Source organism: Taudactylus pleione, unplaced genomic scaffold, assembly GCF_031769625.1.
Source record: "Taudactylus pleione unplaced genomic scaffold, aTauple2 ptg000546l, whole genome shotgun sequence".
NCBI classification, from domain to species: domain Eukaryota; kingdom Metazoa; phylum Chordata; class Amphibia; order Anura; family Myobatrachidae; genus Taudactylus; species Taudactylus pleione.
Genome location: NW_028284948.1, coordinates 100,909 through 117,073, shown reverse-complemented (window position 1 = coordinate 117,073; position 16,165 = coordinate 100,909). Strand labels below are relative to the sequence as shown.

The following is a 16,165-nucleotide window of genomic DNA, read 5'->3' as shown; positions in this document are numbered from 1 at the left end:
TGCAGTTTCTGCACAATTTTATGCAAAAAACAGCTTGATACATATGCCCCTTAGACCCTGACAGTTACCATGTACATAGCAACCCTCAAGGAACCATTAGGCAGCTTGCTCTACATATGCAATACAAATGTACACATTTTAATGAGACAAACGTGTGTGGTACAAAAGATCGACAGTGTCAACAGGTTGACACCAGATGGTTGACAGTGTCAAATGGTCGACAGTTAAAAGGTAAATGGGCTAAGGTTGATAGGGTCAAACTGTCAACAGGGTCAAAAGGCCGACAGACAAATGTTGTTTGTTATTTTAAACCTAATCCTCACTTTAACCCTTCCCCTAGTGCCTAATCCTAACTTAAAGCAGGGGCATATGTATAATGGGTGCAGGGTGTGCGGTGCACAGGGGCCCCCAGGTCCAGGGGGGGCCGTACTCCCTGCACCCATATTATGTTCAACGTATCTCTCCGAGGTCCCGCGTCGGGTCTCCCAGCGCTGTTCAAACGCCGGAAAATGGCCGCCACAGCCATTTTTCCAGGTGTTTTGCACATGTGCTGTGAGGAAATCACCGGGAAAATGGTGGCCGCGCCATTTCCCCAGCGATCTGCACATGCGCAATAGACTTCAGGCACACTCTAATGCCCAGAGTCTATTGATTCTGCGGTGGCCGGCCAGCTGCGTCAGTCGGCTGCCGCCCGCCGGAGTGAGAGGAGGGGGCCCGTGACGGGGGAAACAATGGTTTGAATTCCAGAAAATGCACTTCTCCACATAATATTTCATTGTAAATGACTTTACCCTGAGTTCTCTCTGGTTTTCAAACACACTATTATTTCTTTATGATTATGAGCTTATTTATTGCAATATTTCATCATAATGCAACCTTGAGCATCTGTGTCACCACACTAAAGAGGGTGGGAACCAATGTTATAGCGTTTACTATGGGAGTTATGAGTTTTACAGCCATCTGAAATGTTGGGAAGGAATTATAATCTGTCAACCAGGAGACTTACACACACATACAGTATATGTAATGTACAAACCTTATTAGTAATTCTCGACTATAAAGAAGCCATAATATTATCTGGTCCCCCGTTATAGTAACAAACAGCACTAGGTATGATCAGTAGAGGGCTAATACTCCTAAAGGAAGGCTAAATTAAACAGCATGCACCAACCACTAGAGGTTACATGCCCTGTGTTACATAGGTGGGACTAAGGTCATTTACAAGATTGGGACCACGTGGATGGGCAAACATTTTGGCCAAACCTGTACTAAGAACCTCACTTATACTCCATTTTAACTGTAGAGTTCATCAGGATTATTTTGACTATTATTGTTCTTAGTACTCAAGAGTGTGCACCTGTATTCTTTGCCCCCTGCATTGTACTACAAGTCTCAACATGGTAACACCTCTTATTATGTTTTAAAATTAAGGTATGCGGTCCAAGCCCCCTCCCCCTTTCCAAGATTGGGACCTCTGAAGGGACAACATTGCCACTCCAATGGTCCCAAATACTGGATAGTAAAAAATAAACACACATGCTCCAAAAATATTTTGTCCACAACTTTATTAAATAAGAAAAAAAAGATTGTAAAAAAAATCCCCATAAAAGAGAATCACCCTGTACACAATTAAGTACATATGCTAAATGTTAAGCTATGTATTTCCGAGGAATCACAAGTGTTATGTAGGTGGCGAGTCCCAATTCTGGAGAGTTATTCTTATTGTTATTAAAGTCTGTAGTTTGTGTGATCGGGTGGGTAATTTTTTATAAGGATAATTTAGGGAGTGGCTTCATACTTTTGGAGGATATGTACTTATTGTGCCGTTATAGCTCTTCCTGCCACACCTCTTATCAAGGTGAAGCAGGAAGCAAAATCTCCCTACTCCGGTGATCCCTGCAAGTCCCACAGCGCATTAGCCTATTATTATTATTATTATCATTTATTTATATGGTGCCACAAGTGTTCCGCAGCGCCTTTCAAAGTACATAAACAAGTTTTAGACAAGCGACTTACAGAACAATACAATACAGGACCAGGACATGGATAATATATATTGCTACATTAGCGATCATAACACCCAGATAAGCAACAGAGCATAAGCAACCAAGTGTTAGGTGCCCTAGTGGGGAGTAAGAAGTAGATGAAACTAAAGTAGGGAGAAGCACAAGAGGGTAGAGGGCCCTGCTCGTAAAAGCTTACATTCTAAAAGGGAGGGGAAGACAAACAGGGATGACTCAGATGTGGTACATGGGGAGGAAGGAGTATGTAGCAGGGAGTTAGAATGATAGCTGGAAGGCTTTGATGTAGTAGTGGGTCTTGAGAGCCCATTTGAAGGATTGCAAAGAGGTGGAGAGTCTGATGGGGAGTGGGAGAGAGTTCCAGAGGTGGGGAGCAGTGCGGGCAAAATCTTGGAGGCGGGAGTGGGAGGAAGTAATCAGCTGGCATGAAAGGCGGCGTGCATTCGTTGAGCGAAGAGAGCGGAGCCTAGTTCTGATGCACCGAGTCTTTCCTCCTGATCTGCAAACACCACAAGATCTCACAAGCAAACGGACACCCACAGACACCGCCACTGGTTAGCTATCGTTAAATGTTTGTATTTAAAAGTTTATTTGCATTTATCTGCATTTAAATGTTTATCTGCTTTCATACATGCCAATTTAAGTGTCAAATAGCCTGGTTTAGAACATTTCACACTTATCACCTCTTCATCCTGTACATATCTCCCTTTATTCCAAACTTGTGAAAATGGTAAAAAAAAAAAAGGGTTTTGGTTGTTCATTCAATTTTTAATCATAAATGTGGGTTTTTGTTTTTTTTACACTTTATTATGCGTAGTGGTCTTAGGATCCCTTGTCCATTACTCAGTCACCACTGTGGTGGTATAGTTGCTACTCCAGTAGTCCCAGTCTTGGTAATTATCCTGGCAGTCAACAATCAAGAGGGATCAGGTAGAGCTCCAGCGCTTTTCGGCATGACCTTGTGGAAGCCTGTAGGAAGGCAGCATGTTGTGTAGGTCCATCCTCTGCTAATACGGCATGATCCTGCACATGGTTTGCACTTGTGTGGGTTATGTAATAGTTTCTGAGATTACAGAACCGTAGTGCTTTCACCGAGTTCACAGCTAAATGTAAAGTAGCAATCAGTTATACTGTAAGGCTGGTTTTGTCATATAACGGATTGCCGCTTTCAGTTTAGAGGTGAACTCGTTGAAATCCCCCACTTCCGTAATCTTGGAACCTATTACATAACCCATGTGGCCTATGTGCAGAATTGCAAAGCTAAAGCAGAGCTCCAAATTTTGCCACAAGTTCACTAACTTTAGCTAGAGCTGGCAATCACTAGACTGTAAGAAGGACATCCATAACCATTACTTGCACATCTAGATGTATTATTTAGGTCTACCTTATATTTTCCTGTTTTATGTATGCTTTGTTTTCCCCACTGTCTGGCATGACAGAGCACTCTGGCGCCTGCAAATAATTACAATAATAATCTATTTACAAAAAGAAATTTATACAAAAACACACCTGTGCTTCCCTTAACGCAAATATGGATGTGATACATGTGCATACACAGTGCTTCTTATAGAGGTTACATATGGAAAGTTTAGCTTTCATTAAACAGGAAGGGAGCACAGACTGCCTGATACCAGGCTAGATGGTTTATTTATCTTTATTCAGATGTGATAGGTCAGCTCTCTCTTGGTATTTCCTCACACTGAAGAGTCACCATCCTCTGTTTATTCATGAAATGCCATTTCCCTGTTTCCCAACAAATAAGCTGTGTCTCATGATTTGTATATGTACTCCAGTTGAATTGCAGACTGTGCCAGGTACATATAAAGTTTACAATATATTTTGTATTATCTGCCAGTCTTGTGCTGCTAAAATGGCCAATGCAATATATATCATTCTACCACCCACAATAAATTATTCCTAACACATAATTTGATATACTGTATAACAACTAGATGAACTTACTGTACTAACTTGCCTGTTCTTGCATGTTATTACATACTATTACCTCAGAAATTACCCAAAAGTTGCACAACACACACACTCAGGGCAGTTTCTAGGGTCTGAGGCTCCCAGTGCGAGCAGTCAAAATGCGCCCCCCCCCCCCCTCGAAGCAGTAATATTGTGGAGTGGGCGTGGCGTCATCGTGAGGGGGTGTGGTATCACAGTAAGGGAGCGTGATCTAGAAAGACCACAGAATGACAGCCACCGTGACTACTGAGTACAAGGGTGTCTAACCTGTCAGAGGCAAAGCGCTGAAAAATATATGTAGCTAAATAAAAGATAGACAGCATGCTCAAGAAATGGGGTGTGGCCTAGCTGTCACAAGCCCACGCCGCATTTCTGTGTGCATGCCTGTGGTGTGACATTTGCAGAAGTATGACCTTGCATCACACCCGGTTTTAGTCGCGTTGGGAGCGAGCCCAGCCAGATCCACATAAAATACACTGCAACAAACCACTTCCACATAAAATATATTGGAAAAGCCAGAGGCACATAAACTACGTTTTAAAACCACATCCACCTCAAATACATTATTAAATCCAGAACCACATAAAACACATTGAAAAAACATGATTCACATAATACACACTTCATTCCAGCCCCCTCCCTTACCATTCTTTCCCCTCCCTTACCATTCTCTCCCCTCCCTTACCATTCCAGCCCCCTCCCTTACCATTCCAGCCCACTCCCTTGCCATTCCATCCCGACAGGTCTTAGGCTTCCCCCCCACTGGCTCTCAGGCAAAAGTGCCCATTATGCAGTGCCCCCTGTAGTTGTCCCCATATGCAGTGTCCCCTGTATTTATGCCCCCAATAGTAATGCCCCCTGTAGTAGTGTCCCCTTTATAAATGCCCCAGTATTAATGCCCCTGTATCAGTGCCCCCAATAGTAATGCTCCCTTTGTAGTAGTGCCCCAAGTAGAAAAGCCCCAAGTAGTAGTGCCCCCAGTAGAAGTGCCCCTGGCCCCTGAGTAATGCCTCCTAAGCAATAACCCCAGTAGAAGTGCCCCCCGAGTAATGTCCCCAGTAGTAGTGCCCGGGTGCCCCCAGTAGTGGTGTCTCCCCCAGTAGAAGTGCCCCCAGAGTAATGTCCCTAGTAGCTGTGCCCAGGTGCCCCCAGTAGTGGTGGCTCCCCCAGCAGAAGTGCCCCCAGTAGTAGTGCCTCCCCCCAAGTATTGTCCAGGCTGCCTGCACACACACACACAAAAAAAAAAAAACAGTAACACTTACCTTCAGCCCCGCTCTGGCCCCAGCTCTGGCGTCCGCTCCGCTCGGCTGCTCCTCTCTCTGCACTATGGGACAGACGTCATGACGTCCTCCCATAGTGCACATTGTGGGAGCCGGAAGACGGAGCCTCCGTCTCCGTCTCCGGCTGCTCTGCTCTGCCGGGCGCCCGCTGGTAACTGAATCTCAGCGGGCGCCCGGCAGTTAACATGCTGTTTCTACAGCAGGGGTAGGAGGCAGCGCGCCCAGTGCGATTGCACGGGTCGCCTGCCCCTAGAAACGGCCCTGCACACACTTCTGAGAATGTTCATTTTACTTGTATTATTAGATTCTTATTATTATTACCAGTTATTTATATAGTGCACACATATTCTGCAGCGCTGTACAGAGAATATTTGTCTATTCACATCAGTTTCTGTCCCAGTGGAGCTTACACTCTATGGGGCTGATTTAGAGATGCACGGTAACCCAATGGTTAGCGTATATCTCCGATGACCAGTGCTGTGTGCAGGCGCATGACCCGTACTGCTCATGTGCATTGACAGTCTGCTGCTGTTTCTGGGCAGGGAGGGGGTGGCGAAGGCCTCGGTTTCCCCAAACTGAGTCGTGTTGCATCGTTGGGGGGGGGGGGGAAATAAACTAGGGGGGAGATTTCCTGGCCTCATTTGTACATCTGCAACGGTCGGCTTGAGTGACCCCATGGTCACTCAGCCAGCCGGGGATCACCTAGATGATCTCATTCCGTGTCCATGGACGCAGCTCGGACCAGTAATGCATGCAGGAGGAATGTTGCCTCCTGCTGTATTACCATGATAGTGCTATCGCAGCTGCTACCATGTTAGCAGCTGCGATAGCAAAACCGTCTGAGGCTGAATCACCCCCTATATTTCCTATTAAATGTTCACACACAGGTTGGGATGCAATATCATCAATAATACGGTCAAACCCTTGAAAATGCCATTACCGGAGGTTTGACCGCATTTATTATAAACACCAAGCTTGGACCCGATAGGTAATGCCCTCTTTAGATGGCATTACCCAATAGAAGCCTATGGGCTTCATTCCGCAATGTGCTGTTAGAGGGATTCCTCCCACCACTCCTGGTGGTGTACGCAGCGTTTTGTGCATACACAGAGGGACTTCTAGGTCATAAACCCAGAAGTCCTTCTCTCACGGGAGAGCTGTCCTTTGCGTTTTCTTCATCCATACCGGCGTTATTAACATGCGATGAGTGGCGGGATACGATGCATACAAAATGCAATGCTCAGTGCATCCCATCCACATATGGAATGGGTATCAAATCCTGACGCCGGAAGCCCAAACGCTGAAGATCCCGACAGGGGTGGTAAGTATACCATCCCTCCCCTAACCCTCCCTGTTTAGTGCCTAACCCTAACCTCCCCCCGGAGGTGCCTAACCCTGACCCCCCCTTACCACACCCTAAACCTAACCCCAACCTCCCCCTGGGGGTGTCTAACCCTAATTCGCCCACCCCATAGCCTAACCCGAACCCTCCCCGAGGGGTGCCTATCCATAATCTTCCCCCGGGGGTGCCTAAACCTAACCTCCCCATCCCCGGGGAAACTGCAATACTTACCGGGATCCGGACGTTCGGGATGCCGACGCCGGTATCCTGATCTCCTTCGGGATATCAGCATCTACATTTTGCTGGGAGGTGGGATTCCGGCGTCGGTATTTCGCAGGCAATTTAATTACATCCCCAACAAACATACTCACTAGAGTTAAGTGAAGTGAAAGTACTTTCTGACCGGATACCAAGTAAAATAAATATATCAAGCTTATTTGTATTAGATCTTTAGGGATGTATTAAATTTGGTTTAAACCATCATACATAATGAATATTTACAGTACGGCAATGACCCTTCTATGCAATTCCTAGTCAATAAAAGCGGACTTTGTAAAAACTAATGTCAGTAATAGTACAATACCTATTTCATAATGTTACGGGGGGGGGAATAGTTAATTCCCTTGTGCCCACTACGAGGCTACTGCTGATTTGGGCATACGCCCATTTGTTTAGTGTAAAATATGCATATTTGTACTGGACATGCTCACAAAAATGTGAATGCAAACGTTCACATGCTGAGTGTTTTGCATCTGACACTTGCTCCTCCTACGGCTGCAGAATCAGGCAATGGGAGTGAAGGGGTGAGGCAACGCAGACCATGTACAGCATGTAATTGCTACTGAAGCAGACCAACATGGAGACATAGAAACGCCAATCAATGGCCATATCACTCGTGTGTATCTGAGGGCTGATGGAAACACACACTAATCAACAATGATGATGACAACCAACACCAGAGCAAAACTGCCATTTGCCAGTCTCGCCCACAATCATGTGATATCATGCAAGGGGGCAGGGCCATCGGCAGCAGAAAGTAGAGAGCTCCTTTGGACATGCCGAGCAGCATTGCAGCAGCGCTACTGACCGCTGGGTGCCATTCCAGGCACCCTGCTAGTCAGCTGCAGAGACCCTGGGCGACGGCACTGCTCGCCCACTTCTCAATATGGCCAGGGCAGCAACTATGTGGGGCTGGAGGTGCACGTGCTCTAGGGTGCGCCGCTGCAACTGCCACCAGTGTCCTCCACCCCGGTGCCTTAGGGGGGGCTCCAAGCCGGACGCCCGCTGAGATTTTATTACCAGTGGGCACCCGGCTCCTTCCCTGCAGCGCCGCGAGCCCAGAGTTCTCTCCTGAACTCCAGCTTCCAGCTCTCCCCACGGGCACTATGGGAGAGACGTCATGATGTCTCTCCCATTGTTCCGAGGAGCAGCCAGGTGGACCGGACGGCGGCGGATGCAGGAGCGTGGTATAAGGTATGTATTGGGGTTTTTTTTGTGTAAGCGGCACTACAGGGGCATTACTATAGGGGTATTACCATATGGGCACTACTACAGGGGTATTACTATGGGGGCATAACCATATGGGCACTACTACAGGGGCATTACTATATCGGCAGTACTACAGGGGCACTACTACAGGGGCATTACCTCAGGGGCATTACTATAGGTGCACTGCTGAAGGGGGCATTACTATAGGGGCACTGCTGCAGGGGGGCATTACTATGGAGGAATTACCAGGCGGGGCGCCAAATTACTGTCTTGCCCCAGGTGACAAAAATCCTAGTTTCGGCTATGATATGGCCATGATGACAACTATTGCCAGGGCTTGCTAGCTGCTTTTGATTGTGATTCACCTATGAAGCTAATAGTGCTCTCTTAATTGCTAATCCTTATATTATATGATTTTTTTTTTCTTTTGAATTGTAACATTATACCTACTATATTATAGCGGTGTTTTCTATTTTTAAGGGTGGTTTAATAAATAAGGTATTAAGACCTCTCAATGAGTAAATTTATTCAACTGATACATATACGTATAATCAATAGTATGACCTTGGTACAGATTCTTTTTCTACATAGTCCCCATACTTGTCAAAGCATGTGTTCCAATGGCACACCAAGGCATCTATCCCAGCATAGAAGAAATCAGTGTCAAGAGCCTGAGGCCAGAACACGAAGGTTTGGTAAACTTGATAAACTTCACCATCGGTTGCGAATCACCTTCCACCCAGGTGCTTCTTTGTAGGGAGGATGATCCAGTACCTCCTAATGGTAGCGCCGTAACAACTCACTCATGCGGTTGGCTGATTGCGGCCTGGCATTATTGTGCAGCAACACGTCGTCTGTTCCCTTGCAACCCAAGTAGTTTTTGACAAATTGCCCTCTGCAATGGCTCAATGTGTTACAGTAGCAGACAGCATTCACAGTATCTCCCTTGGTCTCAAACACGGTCGCCATAACATTTTTGCTGATGGAGTTGTTTTGAATTTCTTTTAAGGTGGGGACGATGCGTGTTTCCATGTCACGGATGCTTGCTTCATCTCTGGTCTCACATGATGCACCCACGTTTCATCGCCTGTAACAATATGCTGTGGGTACTGCACTCCCTCCTAATGGTACCATGTCAAGTGCACGAGAGACAATCCCATCCTATTGGTTCGGTGAACTTTTGTGAGTTGCTTTGGTACCCAGAGTGAACACTTTTTCCTGTACCCCAGTTGCAATGTTCAGTTCGTCAGCAATATCACTAACTCTAATGCTTCTGTTCTCTTGTATCAGACTTTCAATGCGGCACAAATTGTCATCTGTAATGGACGTGCTTGGCCGGCTGTATCGCTGCTCATCTTGAACATCTGTCCTGCCGTTATCAAAGGCAATGCACCAAACCTGTTTCTGTGATATGATGTTATCACCATACACCTCCACAAATTGGTGATGAATTTCAGCTGCTGATGTGCCCTTTAGATGCAGAATCCTGATCACACTACGCACCTCAATGTTTGTCCATTTTTCTGCCAGCCCCGCCATCTTTCTTACACCTGATGTTGGGACAGAATGACTGATATGAGGCGCAGTCTAATGGCTGTGAGGGAAGCAGTGGCCTACCTGCTCTGGCCTGGCGGAAAATTAGAATGATATAGAGAACATTACACAAGTTAGAGGTCTTGTTACCTTACTTATTGAACCACCCTCATAAATCAAACCTAATAGCAAATGTGTTTGTCATTATTAAACAAATGTTAAAAAACTTTTCATTTGCTGTGTGGTTGGCTGTATAGTGTATAACATACACCTGGTGCATATGTTACTGGTGCAGACTTCAGCATTTCTGGAGATGCATCCATGAGTATATGTGCATAAATATGCTATTTTTAGTTTTCCTTTTGGATGCACATTTGTGTAACATGCAGCCTCAGATCCAGCATACAGTGCTCTGCTCAGCAAAAAGATTTAGCTTTTTGTTTACAGCAATGTGTGTAGGATTTTGGTTTGTCAGTTAAATTCACAAAGACATTATCAAAGCTGCTAATGTACCAAAACCGGACCCAGCTATGTCCCTGGACAGGAGAATTTGGCCAGCCAACAGAAGCTGAAATATGTGCCATTTGGTATTTGTAATCCAGTGATAAATGAGACAGATTCTCAAACATTTAGGAGGTGCTTTAGTCGACACATATACACTGAAGAGGATATTTACTGAACATTAGTAGAAATGTAAACATACTTTGTAAATAATTATCACTTGCTCCACCCACAGTGCAACAAGGATTTGTTGGGGTGTAAAATTTCATCTTTTAGCTGGATTTACTCTTAACTGTAAATGATAATATGGATAATTTAGCCTTGATGATTATGAAAGAAGGATGGTTGTATCTCAACTGGCTAGGAATGGAAATAGAATAATGGAACATCAGAGCCATCAATGGTTTCGTTCTGATGTTCAATGTTTTTGCCATCCATGTTGAGGTTCCAATGTTTCCTCACCATCAGTATTTTTCTTCTGATGCTCTGTCACTGTTTGTTGATTGGCAATGACCCTGCCTGCCCTTTCCTGAGCACTCGGGAGTACTGGAGAAAACATATGCAGGAAGTCTCTTAGGGGTCTATTTACAAAGCTGTGTAATGGAGCGTGCACACTAGACGATATGCTCCCTGAGCGATATCGTCTAGAGTGTCCCCGGCAGGGTGTGCTCAATGTCGTTCATGACATTGAGCACACCCGCTGAACGATATCATTAACTATATCGTTCAGCGCCGGGCTCTCTCCCCCATTCCCCAACATGCAGCAACCTGACGACATCATCAGGTTGGCCTGCATGGTTACTCGATGAACGATAATGACGAACGACCCGCGGGAATGCACGTCGTCATTATCGTTCATCGTTTTGATGTTAAAAATGGACGATAAAGTGGATGACTGAATGATAATGATATCGTTATCGTTCAGTCATCCGCTTTAATCGCCCAGTGTGTACGCATCTTTAGGAGATAAAGAGAACGGTGATAAGGTACCACCCAACCAGCTCCTAACTGCCATTTTTCAAACACAGCCTGTGACATGGCAGTTAGTAGCTGATTGGCTGGTACCTTATCAGCGTTCACTTTATCTCCTAACACAGCTTAGTAAATAGTCCCCTTGGTTTAGCAATCCCATTCCTGCATGTGATAATACTGCAATATTACTGCACCCCAAGCTGCATTTAGATACGGGAGAATGAAAAACACACATACCCACTAATAGCTACCGATGTTTAAACTTTGAAGTTTTTTGTCCGATCATCAATGTTTAAAACACGGTCCCATTCCTACAACTGCCTTAAAAGACTGATATGTGAGCAAGTTTAGTGTTAGAAATATTATCTGTGTATAGATATTGGTGCTTTAATGATGATAGATTTGGGGGAAAATGTAATAGTCTGTGAGTTTCTGCCACATTGTACCTCGCAGCACGTCATGTCAAGTTTCCAGTGACTTTGTTCTGAAAGTCGCAGAATGTATTAGGAAGCGATTTGCAGGCAATCTGCCTGTGATGTGTGGCATGTTATGAAGCAGCAGGTCCCACACACTGACCAATCAGAATAGCCCCATTTATTCCTATGAGAGTGCCCCAAGTGACTTCTCATTCACATCGGGTTCCCATAGGAAAAAGTTGCATTGTTTTGGAGTTTTTTGCCGGGTACCCTTGGATGCCGACATGGACGGGGACCTTTCCCATAGTATGTTTTAAGTAATGAATGGGTAAAAAAGGGGTGTCGGGCAGTTTTTTCTTCTTAATATTAATATTCTATATTGCTGCAAGCATGGAAATCTTTAAAACCAGTACCATAATGGCAGAGTTTGGGAACCTCTGCATTAAATGAAATGCTCTATAAACTGACATATTTTGTGGTATATAAATGACCTTTCATGTGTGAATGCTATATCTCTGCAGTGACCACTTAACATTGAGTTCTGCTGTGTCCCCACATACCACCCTAGTCATTATTGAGACATTTGATCACATACATAAAATTCATGTTTTAAATCATAATTGATATACTACACCACATGTAAGGAGAGATGGATTTCCCTGCTGCTGAAAATAGGTCGGCAATAAATAATTTCACTCAAAAGTGTAATAGAAGATTAAAAACTGGAATCTTCAAAAGTGTGGTTCTAATTCCGGATCCCCTAGCATGAAAGTTTCCCCATGAGCTTTAGAAGAACCAATCCGTGAGCTATATTGATATAGAGATGTCCATCCAGTATGATTTCTCAATAGAACTTTCTTTATTGGAGTAATTTCCACAATGTCACATCTGAGGGGTATGGTTCAACACTCCCAGGAACATGTAATAGATACAACATTCACAGTATCACAATGTAATGCTGAAAATTGATTTTGAACCAACACAAATGGGGAAAAAAATAGCATATGCAGTTAGTTAAAAAAGGCAATAAAAACAAAATAAAGCATGAAGTAAAAAGTAGTTAGTCTCACTTTCAGATGTGATACTTTTATGTGACTCAACAGTATGCTACCTCAGGCAGTAGGACATTCTCTATATTAATATACCTCACATACATTCTTTAAATGTTCTCACACTTTTCAGTGAAATTATTTACTGTGGATTTATATCACAGGGCCAGAAAAAATCTCTCTCTTCTTACATATCTGTTGGAACTCATTGGGAAGTTTCATTATTCTGTTCTACGCTGTGAACCGCTACAATAACCTAAGCATTGGCACCAGCCAGAAATACTGTATATTGCATACAATACCACGAAGTATAATTTGGGTTCCCTAATTACAACCTCTGGAAACCATTTATTTTGAAGTGCTGATTTATTTGCTTGTACTTAGTAGCTTCAGGAGAGCTGCTGAAAAACATGATTAAAAATACATTCAATCTAATATATGGTGTAATGCAGTGTAATGAGCGACCGTCCCACCAACTGACCGTCTCATCAATTTGGTAAGCTATACACACTTACCAATCGGCCGCTCAATATGTCTGACCGGACTTCTCAACAGGGTGGGCAGTTGTGATGTCAGAGTCATCAGTTCCTATGACCAGTGTCCTGGTGGTTGGTGGGTCATCCGTACACACAGACAGATGTAACAATATATCTGCATCGGCTATGCTGCAGGGCCGACCCGATATGCCTGTGAATGATGTTGTTCATAGACATATCGTCTGTATACATCAGTGGCGGATCCAGGGGGGGGCGATTGGAGCGATCGCACCCCCTAGCACAGTCCGCATCATGCACTGAGCTGAGCAAGCTGTGCTCAGCCTGTGCTGTGATCAGAGCCTGTGTAATGCACTCCCACCCTGTCTGGGGGGGGTGTCAGTGACATGCTGTTATCGAGTAGCCGAGGAGGGAGAAAGCACAGCCGGCTCCCCGCACTCTGCTCCGCATGCAGGACTGACGGCCGGGTGACAGGCAGAAAGTGCTCTCAGTAGTTCCGACTATAGCTTGTGGCTGCACACTGAGCAGCGCTCCTTCCGTGACCGCTCCACTGCAGGGGCTGTACTGGTACACTTACACTACCTTTCTCTCTGTGTCTGTCCCTTCCCTCGGGCTCCTTCCTGTCCCTGGCTAAGATCCCGACCCCTCACCGGGAGGCCCCGCCCCCTCTCCTACCATGTCTGACTATATTAATCTATATTCTCCTGTCCCTGCTGAAGATCCCACCCCCTCACCCCAAGTCTCCGCCCCTTCACTAGTCAATCCTGTCTGAATCATCTCTTCCTATACCCTGGAGCTCTGATGCTCCCTGATCTATCACTGTGAACCTCTCTATATTATATGGCACATCTCTATTCGACGCTCTCTGATCTGACGGTCACTTCAAACCAGTGTTGCATAAAATTGGATTTTTAAAAGAAAATCAAAAACGGATTTATTTGATTTAAATCAGGTTTTTTGGAATTTAAATAGGATTTTTTATTTACATTTTTTTTAAGTAAACCTTTTAAATTTTCAAACATTTATTTATTTATTTTTAAAAAAAAACTATTTAAATCAAATAAATCTGTTTTTGATTTTTTTTAAAATCCAATTTTATGCACCCTCGTTCAAACATCTCTACATTATATGGTACATCTCTGCGACGCTTCCTGATTTGACAGTCACTGCGAGCCTCTATTATATGGCAGTCTCTGCGAAACTCTTTGATCTGGCGATCACTGAGAACCTCTCTGTATTATATGGCAGTTTCTGAGATGCTCTCTGATCTGGCTGTCACTACGAACATCTCTGCATTATCTGGTAGCCTCTGGTTTCTGGTTTAGGATGGGGCTGGTCATAGTACTTGTTTATAGCTCTTTGACATAACAATTTTTTATACATTTCATTGACTATTTAAAGCACACCCACATTAAGCAAACCTTACCTACAGAGGCTATTATCATGTGTCTTTTCCCCATTGCAATGCACTGGTGGAGAAACCGGACCACTTACTTGTGTCTGCCAGCCTAAAAGTTGCAAGCCAGCCCCTGCTGCTTCTGCCCCTGCACAGACGAGGGGGCAAGGCTTCTGCTGATCTTGGACAGAGGGAGGTGGGGAGCAGGGAGATGGGTGGGGGCAGGGCTGGATTAAGGCTTGTGGGGGCCCCAGGGCAACTAAGTTGCGGGGACCCCCTTCAAGCCACACAGAGCCGAGCCCAGCCGTACCCCCAGTAGCAGTCCCCCCTCTACGGTAGTCCTCCCAGGAGTACCCCTAGTAGTAATCCCCCTCAATGCTGTGTCCCCCAGTAGTGGTCCCAGCGGTGTGCAGTGCCCCCAGTAGTATCCCCAGCAGTGCCCCTAGTAGTAGTCCACCCCCCCCCCGGCAGTGCCCTTAGTAGTCCGTCCCCCCCCCAGCAGTGCCCCTAGTAGTAGTCCCGTCCCCCCAGCAGTGCCCTCAGTAGAAGTCTGTTCCCCCCCCAGCAGTGTCCTTAGGAGTAGTCCGTTCCCTCCCCAGCAGTAGTCCTTTCCCCCCAGCAGTGCCCTTAGGGGTAGTCTGCTCCCCAGCATTGCCCTTAGGCGTAGTCCATTCCCTCCCCAGCAGTGCCCTTAGGAGTAGTCCGTTCCCTCCCAAGCAGTGCCCTTAGGAGTAGTCTGTTCCCCCCCTAGCAGTGCCCTTAGGAGTAGTGCGGGAGCCGGAAGACGGAGGCTCCGGCAGTGGGCCGCAACGCAGCAGCCAATGAGAGTCTGTGTGACTCTCATCGGCTAATAAAACAAACACACAGCTGCCGGTGCCGGCGGCTGTGTGTTTGTGCTGTGTAGTGCGGACGGCACTTATGTGCCGTCCACACTACCGCCCTGCCCAAAGCTGATGCAGCAGCACTGAATGTGCTGCTGCATGCAGTAGTGTGGGGGCCCTCTGTGTGTGGGGGCCCAGGGACGACCGCCCCTGTCGCCGCCCCCCCCCTTAATCCGGCCCTGGCTGGGGGAAGGGGAAGCAGGAATATGGCTGTGGGAGGGGGGAGCAGGGAGATGGCAGCTGGTGCTAAAACTGTGTATTCACACAGTTTTAGCACCATAAACATATACATTGTAATAATCAATGTGGCAAAAAAAAAAAAAAAAAAACTTGTAAAGGGGAGGTGTTGAGACCAGAAAGGGGAGGTGCCAGTACAGGAAAGAGGAGGAGTCATAATTAATCATTAAATAGACCCCCTAAAAGAACAGTCTAGATCCGCCCCTGGTACACATGGACAGATGCCCTATGCGATATGTCGTTCGTCAGCTGTATGAACAATATATCGCCAAGTGTATAAGTAGCTTAAGACAGAGGTGCCAGACAGAACGGAACAAATACTACAATGACAGGAGGTTTTTTTCGAGTCAGAAAACACTTTACTCCTCTGCTGTCAGTTACCCCTCTGTAGCCGCTCTGATAGAGCTCTGATAGAGTCAGAGAGAAGAGACACCCACAAGAGTAAACCTCATGCTTGGCAAAATGCTGGCAAATCACACACAAACTCCAAAAGGTATCATGATCAAATCCACCTAGAAAAACATCCAGCCTACCGAGTAAATTTTCTGTCACATGCTCCGCAGGGGTTCATAATGTTACTGTTGTAC

The 16,165-nt window shown here is 45.6% G+C and overlaps 1 protein-coding gene across 5 annotated transcripts in view; it reads right to left on the bottom strand.

Annotated features, from left to right (window-relative positions):
• Positions 1 to 16,165, bottom strand: part of CDC14A (cell division cycle 14A) — a 109,827-nt gene that overhangs the window by 59,588 nt on the left and 34,074 nt on the right. The gene's annotated exons all lie outside the window — the stretch shown is intronic.